The 17,489-nt window shown below is 36.0% G+C and overlaps 1 pseudogene; it reads left to right on the forward strand.

Annotated features, from left to right (window-relative positions):
* The first annotated feature begins 2,891 nt into the window (after positions 1-2,891).
* LOC120192605 lies at positions 2,892-10,756 on the forward strand (annotated as a pseudogene).
* Positions 10,757-17,489: the final 6,733 nt, after the last annotated feature.

The following is a 17,489-nucleotide window of genomic DNA, read 5'->3' on the forward strand; positions in this document are numbered from 1 at the left end:
GCTCCATCTCACCATGAATACATGAGTGTTGCAGAGTTCACCAGTGCAACGTTGATGGCCGGAAGTCCTATTACAAGAATGTGACAGGTCGTGGTTGCAGCATTTCATAAACGACATCTTGAGGTACCCGAAGATAGTACTCTCCTGTATGAAACAAGTGACAAGCACTCTGCCATTGAAGGAAGTCGGAAACTGGAGCACAGTGATGAGTTGAAGTAAAGTTTCTCAATTTTTTCCGAGTTTTGAATGATTGATCTCAATTTTCTATTCCTCATGAAGTTTCCTTTTTAACAAGCAAGTTTCTTGAAGTCTCAACTGCTATACTGCTTCTTTCTTTGTTAATTTTAGCGGTACCCCTTAGTATTCTTTGGCAAATACCACAATATTTCTTGTTGGGTGCTAGCGTGCTGCAGAGGTCTGCACATTTATCGGGCAGCTCAAGTTCTTATGATAAGTCCCCTGATGCCATGCAGAGTTTTTGCAGTGCACTTTCACTCCTAACTACAACTTTGGCAATTACCTGAGTTCTTTTATTTGACTATTGTAACTTACTTCCAAACAAAAGGTGGCCAAGTTGGTTGGAACCCAGACAACTTTAACGAGGGTCATCTCGCCTATTTCTTATGGCTCTTGGCTGGCCTCAGCTTATTGAATTTATCGGTGTACACCTTCTGCATTTCGAAGTACAAGCGGAAGAAGGTTTCTTAGTTAAAGTTATTCTTTTTTGTGGGCGTTTCGGTTCCAAGGCTCTGCCTTGACTAATCTGGACCGACCCAGGTGGCACACCTAGTTTTTATGGGTGAGTATCTCAGTAGGGATTTTCTGCATACACAATGACTCAAACTCGATATCTGCTTAAACGATATCAAACTGCTTACCACTTGAACCAACCCATTGATTGGTTAGTTAAAGTTCTTCTGATATGGAGATTAGAGAGAAATTCAACTGTAATGTTATTATAAATTAAAATTTGCATGCATCTCAATCTAAGGACATCCTTCCACTTTGAAAAGTAACTGTCTTGTATCTTATTGTATTGATTTTAGTTTTTGTTTCTAGCATATTGTGCATCAATACTGCATGCTTTTCAATTATATGGCATCCTTCCATATTTGGACTAAAATGTTTGCATCTTATTGGATTAAAAGACTTGTTTTTATATAATTGTTTATATATAGGGATAAAAAGTTACAGGTTTGTAACCATTAAACTGTGTTTTCAGCAATAAAGCTCCAAAATTCATATCAGTTAAGTTCATCCGGTTAAATACATAGAACCGTACATAATTAAACTGTGTTTTCGGCCATTAACGTTGCACTGGTGAGCTCTGCAACACTCCTTTATTCATGGTGGGATGGATTTGCCGTGGTTATTAAGTGGAAAGGTAAGAGAGAAGAAAATGGAGAAGAAAACTTTTTTTCTTCAAACTTTTTCCTTAAATGTCGGTCAAAAGTTTTGGGAGTCAAACATATAACAAAATAGTACTAGGTTAACGGTTTAACGTGTCACATCAGTATCCTGTCATCCCATAATAGTCATTAACGCAAGTGATTGATTTGTTGTAAATCTATAACGACTTTTTTTCTTCAAACTTTTTCCTTAAATGTCGGTCAAAAGTTTTGGGAGTCAAACATATAACAAAATAGTACTAGGTTAACGGTTTAACGTGTCACATCAGTATCCTGTCATCCCAGTAATAGTCATTAACGGCAAGTGATTGATTTGTTGTAAATCTATAACGTTAGTGACAAATTTGTAACTTTTAAAAATTCAATGGGGAAAAAGAAAACTTACTCAAAGTTTAGTGGCCATTGGTATAGTTTACCCTATTTAGTATCATATTAACATGTATATCCTTACATTTTATGATATTTAAATATACATTTTTTTATTCAAAATATTCATTCCTTTTTTGTTCTCTCTTTTAAATCGTCGAACCCATTCATAATATAATTTTGATACAAGTTGTTAGATCTAAACGTGATATATGTTGTTTTTCAATTATTAAATTTGATATATATTAATTATTGAAATGGTAATAATTTTATTTAACTTTAAGATAATTTAAAATTATTAAATTTTTTTAAATTTATTATTAATCTAATTTTTACATGAATAGACATCATTAATATTGCAATAATTCATAAACTCAATTTAATTAATTTCAATTTTATAATCTTCATGCTTAGTAGAGTGGCGCCTCAAATAATTTTTTCGAAAGCTACTAAAGCTTGATCCTGCCCACTCCACCACTCAGAATTATAAAATTATAAATTATAATTGATATTTATATATATACGTAGCATTTAATCATTAGTAGATACCAATAGCACGTAGGTTGAAGCAGTCAAATAAACAAATACTACCCATTCGTAGTTGCCCAATGAACATGCAATAACATGGAAAGATGATCTGTACGCATAAAATACATTGTGATATCAATCATGGCAGTCCCTTTCCTCCTTCCCCCCTAAATGCTTACTTTTAGATATATTAAAATATTAATCTATTTAATAATAGATATACTAATTTGATATAATCTTTATAATAGAGGGATCTAATGGGTAATTTCATTGTTGTTTAAAATATTACCTTAACTAAACATGGATTAATGTTTATTTGTAAAAATTAATTATTATTTCATGGAAATCCTCATGTACTATTTTGGATCGTACTACTGTAAATCTTTGAAATCTAAGAGTGGTTATCGAATTTTTGTCATTAGTGGTAATATCTTTGTGTGGGACCGTGGACTTAACTTAAAGTGGACCCTCCATTTGACAGTGGCGATGCCACTTGTCCAATCCTACGCACGCTTGGGCTCTGCCCACTCAAATATTTCCCTTTTTCCTTCCTCTTCTTCAGTCTGCACAATAAAAGGACACTTCTTACTCCACACCTTGCCGTCTCACTCCATTTCTAAAAAAACAAAGCGATTCCCAGAAATCCGGCCATGGCTTCCATAAAGAAGGAAAGTCTGCCGCTAATCGGTCCTTCCAAAACCGAAAGCCGACGTGAAACTGCCGTTGCCTCAGCCGTGTACAACAAAGGAGCATACGCTGCTTTTGGTTACATGTTCAGTGCAGGTGAGACTCTCGTTTTCCATTTTCTTTGTTAATCTTTTTTTCTGTTTGTTTCTCGGCATTTTTCGCATATAAACCTTATTATTTTGCGGTGGACTAATTCTTATTTCATTTTTAGTTTTTGCCATGAAAATGCAAATCAGTGTCATGGCGTCAGGATTTGTTAAAACTATTTTATTTGTAGTTTGGAAAATATATTTGATCTTTTGTAGTGGATTTCTTTTTCTTTCATTCTCATCACTTGTTTGGCTAAAGAGTTATATAATAAAACGAAGAAATCATTATTGTACTACAGAAATTCAAATATCATTAGCTGTTTTAAGTGTTTGTTATGAACTTAAGTTGTTCACTTGAATCTAAATAAGAAAAAGAAAACTTTGGATTGTGAACTTTACATATTGAATCAAAGGGACAAAATTCAAAACAGCCGGTGAAAATTTAAAATTTCACATACCAGTAACATTTTATGGAAGAACTAATAATTGATGTAAGAATTTAGTCTATGGTTAAAACAGTGTTAAGTAATACTTTGTGGAATCGATGTTCATGAAATGAAGTTGTACGGACCATCTTTATGTGTTGGAAGAACTGCGAGTTTCTCTATGAAAATCTCTAAGATTGGTGGAAGGAATTCTATAGTAGAGTAACTGTTTTTTTACATAATAAATCAACAAGCCGTGTTTTGAGCTACAGTGTACCAAGTATCCATTGTCACAGTGATGGAAGAGGTAAGTTTTTGAAGAAGCATTTAGCAAAAGCGGATTCCTTGAATTAGGAGAGGGAGAATAATTGTCACTGCATTAATCATCAACTACAAAAACTGATTTCTTATCTTTTTATGCTTGTTGAAAGCTACACAGTTTTGAGCTTTATTTTTGTGTCCTTTTGATGCACGAATGACACACACAGAAACATGGTTCTGATTATTGATTGAAATAACTTAAGGAACTTTGCTCGCCATTTTTTTGGTTAATCAATTACTTTTTCTCTATGAACACTACTCTCTTGTATAATTATGCTTTCTTTTTTCTGTCTGAAGTCTTAGTCCTTTTCAACAAGGCAGCCCTTTCTTCTTACAGCTTTCATATGCAAACGTGATCACACTTTTTCAGGTTCATCTCTTGCTAAGTTGGAATCTTGTATGTTTCCTTTGTAGAATTGTTGTATCTTCTCTCAGTTGAACGACTTAATGGGATAACTTATTTTTTACAATTTTCAATGGCAATATTTTTGCATAAACAATTGCTAGTTGAGCAGCTTTCCTCTTTAGATAGCAGAATATAGCCTCAAAAGAGTTCATAAACAGAGTAACATATACAAAAGTGAAAGAAATAAGCGCTAAAGATCAAAGAGCTGGTTTATGAAAATTTCAATCCTAATAAGTAGATTCTAAGATTTCTTATTTCCGAGTACCTTATGGAGCAATTGCATTGTCAGTTATTATAGTGTTTGGTTGGAAGATATATTTAGATATAAAATTTATTTATTTTTTTCACTTGACAAGATGACGGTGAAGCTTCTGTGAGAAAACAATGAAAATTTCTGTTTACTGTAATCTGAACTTTGAAGAAATACAGCCTAACCTAATGTAATATTTAGATGACTCCTAATTTGTGTTACAACATAAATGCTATTGAAAGACCATAGAGAAAAGTGATATTTGCTTCTTGAACTATTTCCAATTAATTGAAAACTATCATCTTTTAAAACATACTAGATCAAACCATCAGCAAACTGCAGTAAAAGTTATTATTATTTTTTTTGGGAAATTCAATTCTAGCATTGAGGTAAAGGTCCTGGATTTAATGCAGTGCATGTTTCCCCTATATAACCTTTGCATGATTGAAAGAGTGCATAAAAAGGTCCAAAGTCACTTTCATTTGCTGGAATTACTTCCTTTCCATCCTTTTTCCCTCTCTCCATACTTTTTCCTGCATAACTACGTTTTGCAATGTTCTTTCATGTCTTGTTCTCTTTTTCCAATCATCATCCTTTCTTAATATACAGACTGGCAATTTTTTATATAGTTCATGCTCATTCCTGATATTTTGAGTTTAGTCCTGACACACTGTGACATTTGGATTTGACAATTGAACTTCACTGCATTACTTTTGACATTCTCTTATTAGTTTATTAAATCAGTTTTAATTCTTGTGTATCTAGATGCTATGTTCTAGCGTGTTTCTCTATGCCATGAAACGATGGAAGATAATATCTTTCACTGATGGGGAGCCAGAGAGCATTACTAGGAACCAGTAACCTTAGTACTTGAGAAACTGTTTCATACCCTTCCTTTGGCGGTTTCATATCTGCTATACATGGTATGTACTAGAGAGTGGATATTCATTTTTATGTGTGCTTGGTGACATGTTCATCCTTCTTATAAGCGTTCTTTTTTTGTGCTTGTATGGCTAAAGTTGATCACCATGGAGTCTGTTCGTGGAATTAATGTTCCTATGTACACCACCCTAAGGCGGACTACTGTTGCTTTTACCATGACTGTGGAGTATCTTGACTGGAAGGAAACACATCATATGTCATTGGCAGGTATGGAGCCTTTATATGCTATTATCATCTAATGATTCAGCCATGTGCATCGTGCTGTGCTATTTAGTTGACCACCCTAAGCGGCTTCTTTAGATTCTGCATCATAAATAAGAATGTCTTGATTCTTTATGTACAAATCTTGGATTATTCTATCCATTTTGTTCTCTCATGACTTGCAGATATGAAATTTCACTTTTGAATATTGTGGTTGACAGTAAGAATTAAGTTTAGACTGCTGCAATATTTTAGATTTCTGCGTCATAAATAAGAAAGTGTTGCATTTACAATTACAGTCACAAAGTTCGGGGTGTTCCTGCCATTGTAAACTCTCATGTCTTGCACTTGCACATATACAAGTTTCCTTTTTGGATGTTGCGAGTGACATGAGCCATGAGGAATCAAGTTTTGACTAAATAGTATACATATAATTTGATATATATAGTCATTGTCCGAACTTGTGGCCATATTCTCAGAAAAGGTGAAATAATGTTTTGAAAAATAGTTGATTGTTGTCTGTCCGTTGTCCGCTATTTGTGAGTACTATATTTGGGTGCGGAAATATGTGTAAGTATACACAATCGAACAAGTAATACAGTAATAAGTGAGTATCGTCTCCACAGGGATTGAAGGAAATCGAATAAGCTCGGTTAAAGCACTCTACTCTATCACCTAAGTAAAGTTAGTGACGGTATGTACAAATGAGTATGTTGTGGCAAAATGAAATGGATGTTGTGGAGATGGAGTGTTGGTGATATGGTAGCAAATGGATATGTCGTGACAAAGTAAATTGTGTTGAATGCAAACAAACGGAAATGTCAAGGCAAAATGAAATGTAAATATAGGATTTAATTTATATGACTTTGTCTTTCTCACACGACAAGCTACTATGGGAATGAGTGATAGGAGTCACTAAGGAAAACCTAAGTTTACTTCTCAGAATGGTCTTACGCCTTGTCTGCTCGACAGAGTCTACTAAGGTGCCCTATGCTATCTCTAGTATGGGACTCGATATTGAAGATGCCCTTGCAAAACCGGTTGTCGTAAACCCCTGCAGTGATCCTATTGGTCAGATAATAGGATATGTCTCGGTAATACCTTTTTGCTACAACATTAACTAACCTATCGTTCATGCACAACTCCTTTTAGTCGAATGAAATCCTAGCCTTATCTCTAAGGTGGATTAGGCCTAGTTACTACCTAGAACCCCTTACGTGGTTCCTCCTTAGTTTCTCTCGAACACTAAGGATGTGCTACTTAGATATTCTCTCGAACCCTAAGTAATCTTCTAAGGAATGGCTACTCTCGTAGCTCCTACAACCTTAAGGCACTAAGCTTCATAAACAAAACAGATTATAACATAGAAAAACAACCATTAATTGGAATAAAACTTAAATATCCAAAATGAACTCCCACCAAAGAGGATTAGTTCATGGTGGGGTTCGAAATAAACAAGCACAAAGCAAGTTAATCTATTCCTTACAACCCAAATGATAAAATATGAAAGCAAAGAGCAAAGGGAAGGAGGAAAAACCTTCAACGTGCACTGCCTAAGCTTCCCTCGGCCACCACGAACTGCCCCCAGCTAACTAGCTCCTCTCGGACACCTAAAACGCCACTCCCTCAAGCTTGTCAATGGAGAAATGCCACGGCAAAATGGATTGATGGAGAAAGGTGAGACCTTTTCCCTATGAATTTTAAGCTCAAAACGGCGTGGAATCAAAGTCTTTTTCATTGTGGCTTCATCCTCTATTTATAGGGGAAGATTAACCCTAGGACTTGGTGTTAAAATTCTTAGGATACCCCCAAACCATGCTTAATTCACGTGAGGATCGGGCAGAGCTGGCAGTGATCCAGCCTGGGTGCTGGCTGCGTACTCGGCATAATCCCGTTGCATAAGTTCAAGGATAGACAAAATCTGCAGCAGGGCGGCGCGGTTCAGCAGGATCGGCTGTAGCAGCGCTGATTCGTCCAGGCGGATTTCTCGCTCTTGGTCAGAGATCACGAGAAAGTAAGGACAGCTGGCTTAAAAAATGTCTTCTTTCACTTGTTCGCTCTCGAAATGCCAATCCAACTCGGCATTTTCATTATGCTCAACAGTCTCCTTATGTCATGTCATTTCCCTTTCTCTTTTACTTGCTCTCAATTCCTGCACATCACCAAACAAATACCTTCCCCATAAAGCATCACTGATTACAAAATAAAATGCCGCGGCAAACAGAATTCCACCACATGCAACTATATGCTCCTAAATGCATCTATATGGCTTAAATGAACTCTTAGACATTCAATAACTTAAGTAAAAAGGTCCCAAAATGTGACCTTTTTACGGAGTTATCATTGTCTTCAATTAAGTTTTATCTTCGGGCCTTTTATAAAGTTCTCTGTTGAATGTGGACATACGCTTTTTTTTTGCACGCATCTGCATAGAGTATATATGTGATTCTTAAACTCAGCAGAGCCATATTATATCTTCAAATTCTATCATTAGATTGCACAAGGCGGTAACTGAATGTGGATCTAAATGTGGAAAAAAAGGATTAAATAATTTCATTTACTAGACATGGAAGATTAACTATAGAAAGTAGCTGAAAAAATGATTTTTTGGAAAGGAAGTGGTGATAAAAGGAATATGGATATGGATATGGATATGGATATGAATAATAAACTGCAGTTAGTGCACTAGATTGTTCTAGCTATTGGGGATTTCTGGCCCTCCTGTCCAGCATTTTTTAATTTAAGTTCTTGGATTTTTCCCCCTAATGTACAAAAAATACTTGATTTTATGTTTGGTTTTTTCATTTCTAAGGTACAATTTTGTTGGGTATTCCACTTTCAAGTATTTTTTTAGTTATTCTGGATTTTTTAAATTTAAATTTGCATGAAGCGCTATCAGTTTCTGGAGGAAGTTTTATAGCTACGATTTTCATGTTAATAAAATTCAATATATGCCAATGTCTTCTATACGTCTAAATTGAATGTTCAAAATACAACTAATAACTTTCATAACGGACTAATCCAAGGATTTCATCAGTGTGGGGATAATTATATTTGGTGCATTTGTTGCCGGAGCTCGCGACTTGTCATTTGATGCCTACAGCTATACCATTGTTTTTGTGGCAAACATCTGCACAGCCATATATCTTGCTTCCATTGCTCATATTGGTATGATTCTATTTTATTATTTTCTTTATCTCCCATGAATGTTTACTTTCTTTCTACTAATTGATGATATATTCTCAAAATTTTCAGGTAAATCCAGTGGTCTCAATAGCTTTGGCCTTATGTGGTGCAATGGTAAGATGAAGGGTTAAAAGAATTGTTATTATAGAGGAATAATTAGGTTTATCTGACTACCTTGTGAAAATTTGACTCCTGAAGGAATAATTTGTGCACCAATCTTGTTTCTTTGGACGTTATTCAGAGGTGACCTTGAAGCAATGATGAGCTTCCCTTATCTATATTCTAGAGGATTCCAGGTGCTTACTTTCACCGAAATAATCTCCTGCAATGTATCTTTCTCCTCATGAGTCGTGATATTCAGAAAGTGCATTCATTTTTAGCTATTTTGCAATCCATCTATTAGTGGCTTAATTCTCAGCTTTTGGCACCTATAAGGCTATAACAATGTGGTTAATTTGGATGGTTTATTCTAACTTATTGAAAACCTCTTTTTTTTTGTAATCAACTTCTCACCTTGACCTCATCCCTTTTCTACTTTATCATTTGGATGTTACCCGATAATATTGTTTGGTTTTACTAGTTCAGTCGCTTCAGTTTTTTTTCTTTCCCTTGGTGTTTCTGCTTTTGTCCTTGTGCATGTTGCCTTCCCTCGCTATAAAGCTTTTTTCTTTTAACTGCTTTTCCTTGGGCTTGTTTTTCTGTTAACTCATTTAGGCAAGTTTCTCTCGAGTTACACCAAGTTTATAGCAATAACTTTCATAACATGTGAATATCAAAACTTTAGCATTTAAACTCTTTTATGCTTTAATCTTTTGAATGTTTTGCAGTTTGTGATTCTTCTCTCTTGTATCATGGCTTTCCTGATAAACTATTTCGTATTCTTGAATACTACACTCAATTCAGCTCTGACAGACAATATGTGGCAATTTGAAGGTACGCTTATTCTTGTTTTGTTTAACTTGACATAATTGTGTGTTTGACATTAGTTTTCGTGATGTAGTCGGTCATGCAGGGGCAGTTCAAAGGGGTGCAGGGGCTTTGACCCTCCTTTGGCTGCTTCAAACGCTTAAAGTTCTAGCTATTGTTTGCTAAAAAAATGGTAAAATTGAATTCCACCACCAATATATATATATATATATTGAAATTCAAGTCCGGTCCCCTAAAATAAAACTCTTACTCTAGATTGACATGAGGATCACCTTGTTTCTGTAAACTCCAAACCGAATTATTGAAAATATATATCAGCACTGAAGGCCCTAGGCTAGTTTTTTTTTATTATTTTTTGCTGAAGGCGCTTACTTGTCCTTCAAATTCTCTAACTGGTCTAATAGATTCTTGCCTTTTATGTAGCTTATCACCTGATATCCTTGAGTTTTGGTGACATTGTTTTATGATAGGATCTTTTTACTATTGGACTGGGGTGGCTACGTTTGGGGGCCTTCCATTTGATTTGGTGAGTATGAGCTCTTAATCATTACCAAAACATATTTCATGGCTCATTACATGAAAGTCTCGATTAAGCTAGCATAGTTATTTCACATGCGTTACTTTTTGCTTTCAGATGAATGTTGTAGGCCAATCTCTTGGCTTTTTCGGGTCTTGTTTGTATGCATACTCTAAACTCAAAGGAAAATGAACAAATGGAGCCTCATCCTTGAGGTAAATAACCTAATTTCCAATCACTGCTACCCTCCTCATCCGCAAAGTTTTGATTCAAAGATCAGTACTCTAGAGCGCCCATGAAAGTATAGTCAAAGTTCGCCAACACACAGACGCAAGCATTAGTCAACAACGGGGACAGAATGCTTCGATTCCTCAGTTTAGAAAGCACGGTAGACTGGGGTTTTTAATGAACATTTGTTTCTCTTCTAGCTGATCTTAGAACGATTAGCATATTAACTATTGAAAATGAAAATTCGAAATTGCGATAATGACTTCACCAAATTTATTTCCTTTGTTATTATTCGTGTACAAGATCACTTACTAGGATTAACCCAAGGCATAATTGGTTTTCATTAACCCTTTTCAGGTGTTGCAAAAATTACCAGCTTTCAGGCAACAACTTATAATTTATTCTGTTCAGAGCAGAGATTGCTAACCATTGCCTGAAACTGGAATACATATTATAAACGTATCGACAATCCATGCAGTAATTACTTTTTCCCCTCTCCTTAGTATGGCACTGTGGTGTGACCACTGACTTGGGGCAGTTCAGGTGTTCCTCGTAAAAGGTGAAATCGTGTCCATTTTTGTTCTGCTTGAATCGTTTACAAAAAACAAAAGGCTTCTGCTATCCACTTATTGCGGACCAATATATATATATATATTTGTGGACTGACTCCCAGTATCCCATGTGTGGTGTGGACAGGAATCTCATAGAGTACTACAACCGTAATAGTGAACTGAGATAGGAAAGAGCTAGAGATGGGCAGGAGAAAGTCGAGTTCCTGATTAGGTAGGTGTGTCTTTCTTTGTCTCCACAAGCTGACAACCGAGTTGACTAGTTGCCCTGCATGATCCAAACATACCTTCATTCACCCACCTCTGCTGGACCCTAAATCTTGCGTCGATATTCACACCTTATTCAATCTAGATCTTAAAAGATAAAATCATACATTCGTTCATGTTTAATGTCGAGATTATTATATGATGTAACATAAGAGTTGGATTCAATCCTAAACATCTCTATATCTTTTTCTGTTATTATTCTTTAAAAAAAAAACAAGTCTTGGGTTTCAAATGTCATTGATCCTTATGTTTTGTGTACAATCAGAATTTGTAGTCAAAATAAGTTAATTTTGTATTCTTTTTACTTCCCAATGAGGTACTTTAAGTTGGTCGGTAATCTCTCCATTGATAAAAACAGAGAAACTTCAAAAATCAGAAGTCATTCAACCACTCTCTTCAATGGAGAGATGCTAAGCTAAAAAAGCATGTTTGCTTTTCCGGGAAAAAGGATAAAAAGCAAACATAGACCATACAACTTTAGAAATCTCTCCACGACTAAAAACATGGGTGTCCATTTGTCCCACCTCTTGAATCAAGACTTTGATTATTTTGTATATGTTATCATTTTATCATTTTAAAAATGCTTATATTTCCTGTTTTATTTATTTTGTTGTTCCCATAAAGTAGGTATACATATTTCTATAAATTGTGTTAAAAAGTTTGCTATAGTTATAGGTTTTGACCTCAACCTCTTAATTGTCCTGAAACTAAAAAGGAAAATGGTAAAAGACTGATCCTAGGATTGGTGTCGATAGTGGAAGAGGAGGGATTGGAATGGTCTCAGGCGTGGGGAATATATTCTTAGTGGCACGATAATTGCCCGCCCTAAAATCATGAGTGTGTAACAAAATGATTTTTTTATTTTTAAATAAAAATGTAATAATTGTATTAAAGTATAATATATATATATATAATATATTACTTAAAAAGTGTAAAATATATTATCTATATTTTCAACGGTTTCCTTTAGCAGTCGAGGATTGATCCCTGATTAAAAAAGAATCCGGCACTTACTAATAAATGATATGTTCATTTATTTTATGTTTATTTTATAGTATATATTCGAGTTATAGTTATTTTTAATAATGTTTTAGGCTTTTGTTAGTTATATTTTAATGATTTTAGATCGGATATATTTTAAGAGAAATATTGGTACACCTATAATTATTGTTGAATAATCATTTATATAAAAATATTATTTGTCTATATAAAAAGTGTGACACATCTAGTATTATTGTGCTTTTTAATGAATTAAAATGAATCAAATATGACATAATATATAACGTTGTGGTCACAACTCACAAATGACACTAAGTCTTCTTCATCTCAGTACATGTTCTTAAATTTTGTTTTATTTAATTTTAAAAAATATTTTTTAAAGTTGCCCTCCTCCCCATGGAGATAAATGGAAACAAGAGCGAAGCAAAATCCAAGGAAGGTGTTCCCCGGTGCAGGGCCAAGGCAGGGTTCTTGAGAGCCGGTGTCCACGCTTTGGGTTGTTCGCAATACGCTACTAAATGTGCTGACTAGGTTTATTCCCTAGTTTTTTTATATATAATTCGGTTGTCGGATTCATTAATAATAATCTTAATTCAAGTATTGTAGAGACAAGACGACCCTCTTAAACCATTCGAATCAGTGATCTTATCTAAAAAATCTAATGTCTCATCCTACGAAACTAATAATCGCTAGTAAATTTGTTCCCTAATTGATATATCTTCACATCCCATTAATATATTTTATATTTTAATATTAATAATTTACAATATGAAATGTAATTTTTTTTATATAAAAATATTTAAAAAAAATACTTAATGAATATTTAATTATATATTTATATAAAAATCTATATGAATATATATTTAAAAAAAACTTATTCCCCTTCTAGACGACTTAGTACGTACCTTTTTGTTTTGCCGGAAACTTGATTCTAGACATCCCCTTGCTGACATTCTGCCACTCATGTTCCCAATGTCCTTGCCTTTTTCTCACTTTCTCTACCCAAGTGCATTTTACTAGGAAAACTATTGCTTAATTAATGAATATTAAAATAATATATAAAAAAAATACTTATGACTTAAATATTATTCAACTTAATCGATTGAAATACTATAGGATGTTCAATTTTTCAGTTTTAAAAGAAAATTTGAGAATTTCGGGCACACTTAACATTTTTTTTATTGCATGTACTTGGATATATGTATAATCCCAGCTTCTTACTCTTATCTCTTCACCTTCATAAAGCATGCATGCATGATACAGGGATGTGGGGTGTTCATGATAATAATATATATATATTACTACTACTACTAGAAAAGGAGGTTCGGTCAAAAAGGAGTTGTGTTTTTGAAGTGGGTTTTTTTGGAGGAAGAAATTTCAGGTGCATGCGCATGCAAAGGGGGTGGAGGGGACTTGGATTTTATTTGAGTACAATCAAGCATGGCGAACCCTAAAAAGTAAGCTTTGCTTCCTCTCACATCATTTCCCTCACCTCTCAACCTCCCACCCGAGGCACACCAACTCCGGCCCCCATTTATATACACCCATTTGCCTCCCCGTAATCACCATCTGAACTTGTTTTTAAACCATTGCTCGGCCTCTTGTTCCGATGAATTTTGGTCGGAAAGTGCCCGAGGCACACCAACTCCGGCCCCCATTTATATAACACCCATTTGCCTCCCCCGTAATCACCATCTGAACTTGTTTTTAAACCCCATTGCTCGGCCTCTTGTTCCGATGAATTTTGGTCGGAAGTGCAGCAGGCATTCGATCGGCGGTGTATTCTCGTCGTGGGATGAATATCATTCAAGTCAAGAGCGTTGTTTTCATTTTTAATAATCTGGTTAAACTGATAAAGAAAGCGATATTGGTGAGGTTCAATCCGAAGACGGATTTACGCATATATGAATTCAATCGTAAATACGATCTCAGATTGAGCCGCGCCAATATCACTTTTCCACTTTGTTTTCTCCTATTCACTATCGAAGCAAAGTCTTATAGTGAGTTGTAGTTCTTGTTTTTGAGTGAGAGTACTCTTGTAATATTTGTTTGAGTTTCAATAAAAGTTGTTTGTGTGAGTGTTTTATTTCCAACAAGTGGCATCAGAGAGAGTTGGAAAGATCGAAGGTCTCGACAAGAGGAATACGACCCGCCAGAATTTTCTCAATCTGAGTTCTGACGCACCGCCACGCACCGCCGGAAGACTGCTGAAAAAATCGAGTTGACTCACCGAGTTGAGCCCGATTCAGCCGAGTTGGAGCCCTTGACCGAGTTGTCCAAGTTCCTCCAAAGTTTTTTTTTTCATCGTTCCGGATTCATCCGTGCAATCGGATTTTACAAAATCTCATTATATTGAGAGATATGGCAAATGGTATGGCACCATTCCAAGTTCCGACACTCAACAACAACAACTACGACAATTGGAGTATCAAAATGAAGGCACTTCTTGGATCACAAGATGTGGGATATCAAGAGAAGGCTATAATGAGCCTGCGGATGATGATGTTTTTGCTACTCTTACACCAGATCAAAAGACTTTGAAGGATTCAAGAAAGAGAGACAAGAAGGCTCTCTACCTCATCTCAAGCATTAGATGATGATGGTTTTGAAAAGATTTCAAGTGCAAGCTCTAGCAAGGAAGTGTGGGAGAAGCTGCAAACCTCTTACAAAGGATCCGAGCAAGTGAAGAAGGTTCGTCTCCAAACATTAAGAGGTGAATTCGAATCCTTAAACATGAAAGCATCTGAGTCTATTTCAGATTATTTCTCAAGAGTAGTAGCTGTTTCTAATCAATTAAAAAGAAATGGTGAAAGTTAGACGATGTGAGGATAATAGAGAAGATACTCCGTTCGTTGGATCCCAAATTTGAGCACATCGTCGTGACGATTGAAGAAACTAAGACTTGGAAGAAATGAAGATCGAACAGCTCCAAGGATCATTGCAAGCATACGAAGAGAAGAAGCATGAGTTTACTGAGCAACTCCTCAAGCTGCAACTCAAGGATATGCATGAGCCAACGCAATGATAGAAACCAACGTGGCCAAGGCAGAGGTAGAGGCCATGGACGAGGTGGAAGTCGAGGTCGTGGACGAGGCTGGAATTACAACAATAACAATTCCAACAACAACTATGAGAAAGGAAAGCTCAATACGAGGCCGTGGAAGAATTAATCCAAACTCAAAGTATGACAAATCTCAAATTCGATGTTATAATTGTCAAAAATTTGGGCATTATGCTTCAGAATGTAGAGCTCCCAACAACAATTGAGGAGAAGGCCAATTACGTGGAGGAAAGACAGATGGCAAAGAAACTCTTCTTCTAGCACGAAAAACTGATGGTGGCCAAGCAAATTCCTGGTACTTGACAGTGGTGCAAGCAATCACATGTGTGGAAGGAAAGACATGTTTGTGAACAGTGGTGCAAGCAATCACATGTGTGGAAAAGACATGTTTGTGAAGCTAGACGAGTCAGTAAGTGGAAATGTTTCGTTTGGAGATGATTCCAAATAGCAGTGAAAGGGAGAGGTAACATTCTTATCCGTTTGAAAGATGGGAGACATCAATTTATTTCAAATGTCTACTATGTGCCCAATATGAAAAGTAACATTTAAGTTAGGGCAACTGGTAGAGAAGGTTATGATATTCATATGAATAATTATAATCTTTCTATAAAAGATGATAAGAATAACTTCATTGCTAAAGTGCGATGTCAAAGAATAGAATGTTCTTGATCAACATACAAAATGATGTTGCAAAGTGCCTAAAGCTTGCTACAAAATGCATCATGGCTTTGGCATCTTCGATTTGGGCATCTCAATTTTGGAGGTCTAGAGCTATTATCTAAGAAGGAGATGGTGAAAGGACTACCTCACATCAACCATCCTGACCAACTCTGTGAAGGGTGTCTAGTCGGGAAACAATTCAGGAAAAGCTTTCAAGGAGTCAGAGACAAGAGCTAAGAAGCCACTTGGCTCATCCATACCGATGTGTGTGGACCGATCAAGCCAAGTTCTCTCGGTAACAATAACTATTTTCTCTCTTCATTGATGATTTTTCAAAAAAACCTGGGTATATTTCTTGAAACAAAGTCAGAAGTTTTTGAAGTATTCAAGAAGTTCAAAGCAGTGGAGAGAGAAGCGGTAGAAAGATCAAAGCATGAGATCCGATCGAGGTGGAGAATTTACTTCCAGGGAGTTTCAAGAGTTCTGTGAAGCAAATGGAATTCGTCGACCAATGACAGTTCCTAGATCCCCCCAGCAAAATGGTGTGGCAGAAAGAAAGAATAGAACAATCCTCGACATGGCACGAAGCATGCTCAAAAGCAAGAAACTACCCAAAGAATTTTGGGCGGAAGCAGTATCGTGTGCAGTCTACTTGTCAAATCGATCTCCAACAAGAAGTGTATGGAAAGACACCGCAAGAGGCATGGAGTGGAAGAAAGCCTGGCATTTCCCACTTGAGAACCTTTGGAAGTATAGCCCTGTTCACGTACCAGACGAGAGAAGAACGAAGCTTGATAAAAGCGGAGTTTTATCTTCATCGGCTATGATGCTAATTCGAAGGGCTACAAGTTGTACAATCCAGACAATAAGAGTTTGTGATTAGTCGAGATGTGGTCTTCAACGAAGAAGGAGAATGGGATTTTAACTCCCATACAGATGACTTCAATTTCTTTCCTCAGTTTGAAGAAGATGAGCAGACAATGAGGGAGCAACTAGATGAATCTCAAAAGAGCTTGCAACTCCACCCACTTCACCAACATCAACCACTCAAGGAGACTCATCACCTTCATCATCGTCAAGTGGGAGTCAAAGTGAAAGAGTTGTGCAACGCACAAGAAGCCTTAGAGATCTCTATGAGGTAACTGAACGACAAGATAATCTTACATTATTTGTCTGTTTGCCGATTGTGAACCAGTGAGCTTTCAAGAAGCGGTACAAGAAAAGAAATGGAGAGATGCGATGGACGAAGAAATCAAGGCCATCGAGAAGAATGACACATGGAACTTACCTCACTTCCCAAGAGACATAAGGCGATAGGTGTCAAATGGGTGTACAAAACAAAGCAAAACGCCAAAGGAGAGATTGAAAGGCACAAGGCGAGCTAGTTCTAAAGGCTATAGTCAAAAGGCTGGAATTGACTATGATGAGGTATTTGCTCCTGTTGCTCGATT

The sequence above is a fragment of the Hibiscus syriacus genome, unplaced genomic scaffold (genome assembly GCF_006381635.1).
Source record: "Hibiscus syriacus cultivar Baekdansim isolate YM2019G1 unplaced genomic scaffold, ASM638163v2 tig00116976_pilon, whole genome shotgun sequence".
NCBI classification, from domain to species: domain Eukaryota; kingdom Viridiplantae; phylum Streptophyta; class Magnoliopsida; order Malvales; family Malvaceae; genus Hibiscus; species Hibiscus syriacus.